This window comes from Diadema setosum, chromosome 4 (genome assembly GCF_964275005.1).
Source record: "Diadema setosum chromosome 4, eeDiaSeto1, whole genome shotgun sequence".
NCBI lineage: Eukaryota > Metazoa > Echinodermata > Echinoidea > Diadematoida > Diadematidae > Diadema > Diadema setosum.
This window is the reverse complement of record NC_092688.1, coordinates 6,790,475-6,799,625: the sequence shown is the minus strand read 5'-3', so window position 1 is coordinate 6,799,625 and position 9,151 is coordinate 6,790,475.

The window sequence follows — 9,151 nt, the reverse complement described above, 5'->3', positions numbered from 1 at the left end:
TTTCTATTATATACTTTGGACATTCACATAAAAAAAATGGGTGATTGTTTCAAACGTTTGAGGACAATTCGGACACATTCCATTTTCATGCATATTCAATCTAAACAGATCATTATTTAAAGAAATATTTCCCATCCTCAATTTATGCATAATAGATTGTTCCTTCCAGTTGCTTAGCGAACATTGAAAAGTTTTCTTAACTGTTTTTTGTATCAACTTCAGTGGAGACTCTGCTTCTTCCCATCGTTTCTGCCATTTTTCCATAAAATACTCTCAAGTAAATTTTTACATTCCGCCATATTCAGACCATTTTCAATATCAATAACATTTCGACATAAAGCAGCTTTTGCCTCTCTGTCCGCAACCTCATTTCCAATAATACCACAATGACTGGGTATCCATTCAAAATTTACATTTATTCCTTTATATTTCAATTCCGTACATCTTATAACAATTTCACTTACAAAACTTTCCGGCTTATTTGAATTAATAGCCTGTAAAACACTTAATGAATCACAAAAAAAAAAAAAAACAAATAACCACTCCGGCATACAGATTCGAGACTTGTTCTAACCAGATCAAAGACATAATAATGGCAATCAGTTCCGCTCTGTACACAGACGTAAAGACTTGTATGCGTTTTGCTTGTGCATACTTCCAATAAGGAACATAAAAAGCAGCGGACACTTTGCAAGTTTTTGGACACTTTGAGCCATCGGTGTATACATGAACATAATTTTGCCATTTCCTGTTTATCAATTCAAGAGCGATTTGCTGCTGATGTATAACATGATCACACTTTGACAGTATCATGTCTGAACTTAAAGGACAAGTCCACCTTCATATACATAATGATTGAGAGAATGCAGCAATATTAGTAGAACACATCAGTGAAAATTTTAGGAAAATTGGACAATCCGTTCAAAAGTTACGAATATTTTAAGTATCTGCGCAGTCACTGCTGGAAGAGAAGACTACTACAGTGTATGATGTCACATGCGTACAACTATACAAGGAAAATAAAAAGAGAATCTCACAAAACTTTACTTTTTGAATAAAGTGCACATTTCTTCGACTTGCTACTGACGTATGTGAAGGGTAATATTATTCCCCCTGCCTTTTGAAAGAGAGAAGTCGAGTGTTCTTTTGTTATGCGAGAAAAATTGAAATATGTTGAATTTTCTTTATTCTTTCTTTATATCGTTGTACTCATGTGACATCACAAACTATAGTAGTCTTTTCATCCAGCCATGACTGAGCAGAAACTTCAAAAATTCATAACTTTTTAACGAATTGTCCGATTTTGCTCAAACTCTCACTGATGTGTTGTACTAATATTGCTGCATTCACTCAACCCACATGTCTATGAAGGTGAACTTGTCCTTTAACTCCATGGACACTGCTGGCATCTGCCAGTGCCAAAACGGTTGATGAAAAGGTTGTACTTTTTCCATACATTGGGAAAATAATATGTCTTCACTTTCATGATTCTTTCACCAAAAGGGGTGTGGGGATTTCCACTTTCGTAGAAATTAAATTTCCGGCATTTTTTGATATTCCGTATTAGGGGATGGTTTGGAACAGTGTCAATATGCTTACGGAATTGAGCAGTCAACATTTGCCTTCGTAGATCTAGTGGTAATTCACCTGATTCTACGTGCAGGGTTGTCAGAGAGGTGCCTATACTGGCTCCTAGACAGATTTTGAGAGTTTGGTACTGTACTGAATTGAGAATGTCTTTTACATTGTATGAAGCTGAATCATATGTTTCAGAGGCATAATCTATCAAAGAACGAATTATTGCTCTATATTATACAGACAGTAAATCATTATTGAGCCTCTGATGCATTTCACATGAGTTAAACTCTTCAGAATATTGATTTTACGTGATCTGGATGCCACTTCATGTATATGGGCTCTCCAATTTAACCTCTTATCAAAAATTACTCCTAAATATTTAAGTTCATCCTTTGTCGTTAAAATATCTCTCCCTATCTTGAGGGACAAAATAGCTTCCTTAGTAGTGTGAGAGAACAGCATAGGTGTGGTTTTTGTGTGAGAGATTTTAGGTCCCCACGATGAAAACCAGCCATTCAAGGTGTTTAAATGTTGTTCTAGAGTGTTGCTCATTATCCTGTAGTGTCCTTTCCCGACTGCCAGATTACACAATCATCAGCATACAGCATGGTATGGATGTCGGTCCTGAGCGGAATGTCAGACATCATAACGTTGAATAACAATGGGCTCAATGTGCTTCCTTGCGGAAGCCCATTCGGTAGTTTCATTGTTTTGGATAATTCATGCCCCACTCGAACTTGAAAAGTACGTTTCAATAAAAATGCTCTTATAGAAATGAATACATATTTCCACATACGCCAAGTTTCGATAACTTTATAAGAAGAGTTTTATTCAACACAGAATCAAATGCTTTCTCTAAGTCAATAAAACTGCCAGGGTCTTGGCGTTCACTTTCAGATGTTTCTGAATTTCGTTTTCCAAATTAACAATGTTATCCACACATGTCATGTTCGGTTTTTCCGAAAACCTTGTTGTACTGGGATCAAAATAATATGTTTTTCTATGTAGGCCTACATACTCAAACGTTCTTTTACCATCCCTTCCATGATTTTCATAAAACATGAGATGAGAGCTATCGGTCGATATGATGTCAGTTTGTCTGGCACTTTATTTGGCTTTTAAAATGGGTATCAATATGGAATGCAGCAGGGACTCAGGCAAGTCCCCTGTTACCCATATCTTGTCATATATTCGTAGCAGTACTGATTTTGATGATTCAGATAAATGCTGATATACTTCATCAATACCCTGTCTTCTCCTGGGGTAGACCTTTTCCTGGATTTTAGATACAATACATGTCCAACTCCGTCATAGAGCAATTATGAAAAGACTCGTTTACGGACAACATTGAAGTATTTTCGGAATATTTCATTTCTTCTAACCCTGCATTTATGTCATCAGATGTTTCTAATTCTTGTCCACATGATCTATAATATTCTCCCAAGTAATCTGCTTTCTTCCTATCTTCCACAATGAGAAGCCCATTTACCTTTAAAGTTGGGTTGCTTGGTATACCCGTGGAAGTGGTTCCGTTGAGGGTTTTTACCGTTTTCCAGATTTGAGATACTGACGTGAAACGATTAAGACTGAGTTGAAAAGATAACCAATAATTTCTTTTTGCTTGTCTTATAGTTCTCTGAGCTTGAGACATTTTCAAATGATAGTCTTCTTGCAATTTCTTAGTCCAATGTTTAGTTTCCTTTTGCAAGATTGGCTGGAAGATCCCTCCCCCTTTTTACGATCGATTAAGCTGTAGCTTGCCGGACATGAAATTCTAGTGGTCCTCGGGCAAGCGTGCAAACGTTAGTGTCACGCTTTGTCGTGAAAATTATTTACAAAAGAGACTTTCAGCGTGCAAGGTACTAAGTAATGGACAGCAACAGTTAATGAACACGCAATATTGCGATCGACTCAACTGTCAGGTGACTTGGAATTATTGACTGTCAGGTGGTAGGTTATGACGTCAAGCAAAGTCATGTGACTTATCACATGATATGGTTTCACGACAACGCAAAAATCACTCGGACTGCGTTGTACGTCCGTGCCGTCCCCACAGCCAAAACGCGGCAGCAGGAAACAGAAAGCGCATGTAGTAGATGTATAACGCTGCGTATGGTCAAGAATCTACAACTGCAACACGGAACGTTTTATGATTCCGCAATTTCACATCCTTTTGACTCAGAAAGGATAAAACGCTCATATTCAAAGACGGGCAGCGGTAAGAGTAGACCTCTGATTTTTCCTTCATTTCATTTTATTTTATTTTATTTTATTTTTTTTTAGGACGCAATCTTGAGAAAAATAGACACGAGTAATTATGTCAAGTGCCTTTTTTGTTGTTGACGTTTTGACGTAGCACTAGCACTGTAGCAGTTCTATGTGGCGCGGTGCCATGACAAAATAACAATTAACATTAACAAAACACACCCGCACGCGTTTCAGCGCATGTCGTTACAAAACGTAGCGTCAGTGGAATTGGAACCCATCCCTGCATATAGAAGGTATAATTAGCTATAGATAGTAGCTAGCTCCTCCGATAGCCATCCATAAGCATCATGTACATTCGAAATTTTCGAATCGGATGTTTCATATTATTTAAACCAGTATTCATCGCTTTATATTATGCAGGGATGCCAAGTTCAAAAAGATTTTATGAGTGAGATTTTCATGACTCGGCATGCGAATGTGCGCGCGAGCGAGGGTGTGGGAGGGTTTTTTCCCCCTGGCCCTGTGGCCTCCCACGGTAGGGAGCTTTTTCAATTTTGAGCTCTTATAGTGGTGCGATCAGGTGCATACTTAAGCGACTATTTTTTACTTATTTTGAAAGACAAAAGGGAAATATACCTTCAATTGCAACTATCACTTAAATCTTTGAGCTATGCTCATTATAATAGGCCCAAGTTGCAGACTTTGCCCGATGCGTGTGAAAAATGGGTGTCATGCGTGAGATTGTGAGATGGCCCCTAAATGCTTGAGTCTCACGCAGAATGCGTGAGACTTGGTAGCTCTGTATTATGTTGCCATTCTCATGATCGTGTGGAACTCGGCAGAGCTCGAGGAAGCTCATACAATGTAACGTAGTGTTATAGTCGATAGTGGGGTAGGCCCTAGGCCTTATATGGAACTCTAATTTCCTCTATTTACATGCAGTGTGGGTGTTGTTTAAATTTACATTATGCATCTCCATACCATAATCATTTAATATATTGGTAATCTCTATGGAGCATCACAATGTGTTTCATGATACAGGTCAGGTGTATCGTTTTGTTGTTTGTCACATGACCAGACTATTAGTATTAAAGAGTAGAAGTAGAACCCTATTCAAACTAAGACAAACTTGAAATATTAACACTTAACAGCGGCAATTTTATGGATAGACAGAGAGATCCACCTGTCCGGAGGAGTTTTTAAAAAATATTTTTGACGTTATTGCTCTCCTCTGTGAAGCCAGACGCAGTCTCCGCGAAACGTATCCCAGACGACCAGATTTAATTTTATGGAATACCATATTTGGTTGCAATTCTTTAGTTGGTACAATCTCAAAATCTGCATTGAAATTTAGTTATACGAGATATTGCATCCACTTATCACTTTTACCCAAATCGCAAATGTTTATTTCAGTAAGTTACCTTTATGTCTTTTAACAAAGAAGACATTCTTCTTGGAGAATTTTGTGCCTGTGTAACTTGCTGAAACTTCAGGGTCTTTGATACAATACCAGCTGTAAGAAAGTTGAAAGAAGGATTTGATGGAGTCTCCACTTTGGAAGCTAATTGTAGTGTAGATTTCTACATGTACAATGTATATTTCAGGATACAATACTGTCATACAATGTACAATATTTTTTTATGTTGTTGTAATAATAATGTTGATAATGATAATGATATTTTCATTTATGATATCATTATTGTTAGTACAATTATCATCATTCTTCTTCACATTTCGATGGAATAGGCCATTGAGGTTGACATGTTCATCCATCTCACCTATACCCTACCGTCTTTGATCTGCACAAACTATACATTTACACTCTACAGTCATTTAGATTTTCTGAGTCCTCTCTACTTCAATTTAGTAATGACGGAACTTCATGTGTGTAAGCATAGCTGCTACCAGCCTGAATGCAAAGCGTTTGGGCTGCAGATAGTAGGATTGGGGTCTCGTACGGGGTAGTATCGCGGCTAAATTTCAACTTAAATACTAAAAATTGTGTCAATTTGAATACATACTGATGTAAATTGTAGTCCAATTATTGACACCAGGATACGGTGAACATTTGGTTCCACTGATAGTCCATTTCTGTCCAGACTGATGACTTTAAATGATTCGGTCAAGAGGAATCTGCAATTGATTGCTATTGATTACATATATAATGAACATTTGAAATCTAGAGAATCTGAGTGGCTGGAAAAGATATTTACTGTCATTGTGTATAAATTCTTGGAGGTTTGCCTCTAGGAGCTTTTAGTAGTGATGAAGAATTGCCATTTTTTAGCCTCATATTATTGCCCCAATCGTCAGCCATTTTTATTTTTTCAAGGTGTCTTTGCAGTCTCTTCCATTTTTTTTGGCTTGCAATGTTGATGTCAGTTTCCTGTTGTTACACTACCCTAAGTAGGATGCCATAGGAATTCATGTAATTGTAGTTTAAAGTTTGACGATCCTAACCCCTGATGGTATATTATTATGTAACTCCTCCTCCGAACGAAATTTGTGCATGCAATTGCGCAATGCCAGACTGCAGTGCTATAAACGTGTGGGACAATGCTGCCACTGAGACACGTGTGCGTGTTTGTGTGTGTGTGTGTGTGTACGCATCATACACAAATATTGTGACCGCGAGCTGCGGTGTTTGGAGGAGAGAGGCCAGAAGACGCGTGGCTATTTTGGCCTCTCTTCATGCGCATGCGCACTGTGAGTGTGCGTCCATTTGGAAGCTTGTGTGGCTCGGACAGCCATTTTGGGTCAGGTGATTTTTAGCCCAGTGTGTGTTCGCTGACCCATTGAGCCAGCGCTATTCTCATTCCGTGTCACGACATTTGATACAGAATGGGGGGAGGCAGCGTGTTGCGTTTGTCTCCGTGCCGCACAAACCGCTCGCCACGGTTTAAGGCTTTAAGATCAGATGTGCAGTCTGTGGGCTTTGCCACCCAGTGATGCAGAAATTGCCACTTTTTCAGTCATCTTTTCTTTGAGCATTGTAGAAAAAAATTGTGCTCTGTCATTTCTTTTTTTTTTTCTCACCTTCCAAAGATAAAACAGTGGTGTTTTTTGTTTTGTTTTGTTTTTGTTTTTCTTTACTGTTTCTCCACTGTTTCTCCATACGGTACTCTCTCAGAACTGTGCGAGGTCATGCATAATGTTGGGCTCTGGTACAATTTCATGTGCCCCCAGGGTGGCATTATTAAGTCTTTTTGGGTTGTCAATTTGTCTGTACTTAACCTGTCCATCCAGCTATGGGTATTTTTTCCTCAGATCTTACTTGAAAGAACCCTTCGGCTTCATACTATCTTTTTCCTTGTGTAGAATAACAGAAATTATGCAAAATTCTGCCAAGAAGAAATTCTTACACTTACCCTTTAATTCAACAATCAGACTCTTGCAATGTATCATTTACCCAAGCAGTCTATTGACATTTTTTATTTATCTATTTTTTTTTTGCACCATTCTTTTTTGATGCAACGAATCCCTGGTAGAGTTTAAACTACACATACAAAGTGTACATAAACATCTACTCTACCGCTGATTATCTCATATTGTAAAGGAGCACTCAAAACAATGATGATCTTACAAGTGAACACTGCAATGATGTCACAGAAAGATTGTACACATTGTAAGTACAACTGCTAATCTTGGTTTGTACTAAGTATGATTCATAAAATATGGATGCAAGTTTGTGTGTCTGGAATTGGGAATTCATCTTTTCAAGATGAAAAATGAGTTCATCCCTTTTTTAGGCAGGGTAAACCTTGCAGCGTTGTCCCTGAGCCCGTGACGTCACCAGCCTGTCAACCAACCAGCCAGCAGGATGTTATGCCAAATGTTTGGAAATAAAGATAACGACTGTAGCAACCTTGTAAACACTCATTATCTGCCCTTATCAGCTAATCTCTCATTGACAAGTTTGAGTTTATGAATAGGTCATGTGGTCCTTACACTGAAATTAATTGTTTTCAAGGCCCATGCAATACAGTCAACATTAACTTTGCAATTGACTTTTATCATACATTGAGTAGGCTTTTTTTCATGTGTGTGCTTATATTATGGCTGATGTAGTATGAAAAAAGGGAAAGAATAAAAGAAAAAACAGAAACAATCAAAAGGAAATCGAGACAGGAATACAAAAGTGTTAAGTACTGTTATAGTGCAGCACCACAGAATGCACTTTGAACCGGAAAGGCAATTAAACTGTAATGCCACTATACGGGTATGTGCTTCAGTTGACTTCTAAATGATAACAGGAGATAAAAGTGAACAAACAGAATTGAAGAAATATCATAAAAGTTGCATGTAGAATAAAAAAGTTTCCCATATTTTCATGAAACAGACAATACCACCATTGCAGCCACATATGACAATAGAAGAGGTGATGCTGTATCCCATCACAACACTCCATTTGCTGATAAAAATATCCTTAAAAATCTTTTGTTCAATGAAAAAACAATTCTGCAATCATTTGTTGATACATGTATCAACTACTTGTATATCAACATATTAGCACTGTTACGTTTGAGATAAAAATTATGATTTAAGGTGAGGTTTTATTTTCTTGTTCAAGAAACTTTCTGCAATAACTTTGGATGCTATTTCAATTACATGTAGTAGAAGATGTCACTTTCACTCTTTTACAGACCTGGCAGCACATACATGCTGGATTGCTGGGGTCAACCAACTTTTTTTTTTTTTTTTTTTTGTGACAGGATACTTTGATTTGTGAACACTGTTTTTAATTTGAGCCAAACGTTGTCATGTATCTCCAACAACAACATCATGCGGAACAACCCACAATCAGTACAGCAGTGTGTCATGATTTATCTTGGAATATTACTGTCCTTGCAGTGCATAAAGTTGATGAAAATTTGCTGTCCTTGATCATACAATGGAGCAAAAATGAAGAAATAGTTTACAATAGATAGTTTTGATCGATCATGACTTCTGATCGTTCAATCAATATGAAATTGTAGCAGATGGAATATATCACAAACATGACTACAGTCTTAAGTGCTCTCTGGATAATAATCAGGGCCAAGGGAGTGCCTGTATTCCATGCAATAAAAACAATTTTAAGTATGAACTCTGAAAGGCCATGCAATGAACACTTGAGACATTGACCTTTATTTAGTGAGGGACTTTGTATTTAAATGCTTACTTACAACTATAGAGGGCGAATGCCAGATTTCTCTTCGTGGCTAATTAAACTTCTCAAGTGGTGTGCATACAGGCTTGTGATCCATGTGTAATTGCTGTACATATCAGTCGGTGAATCATGTATGTGAAACAAGTCCAAGGTATTTTCATCCTGATGACCCTGATTTACTGTTGATTATCACATTGCTCTGACTGTGGAGTGTCT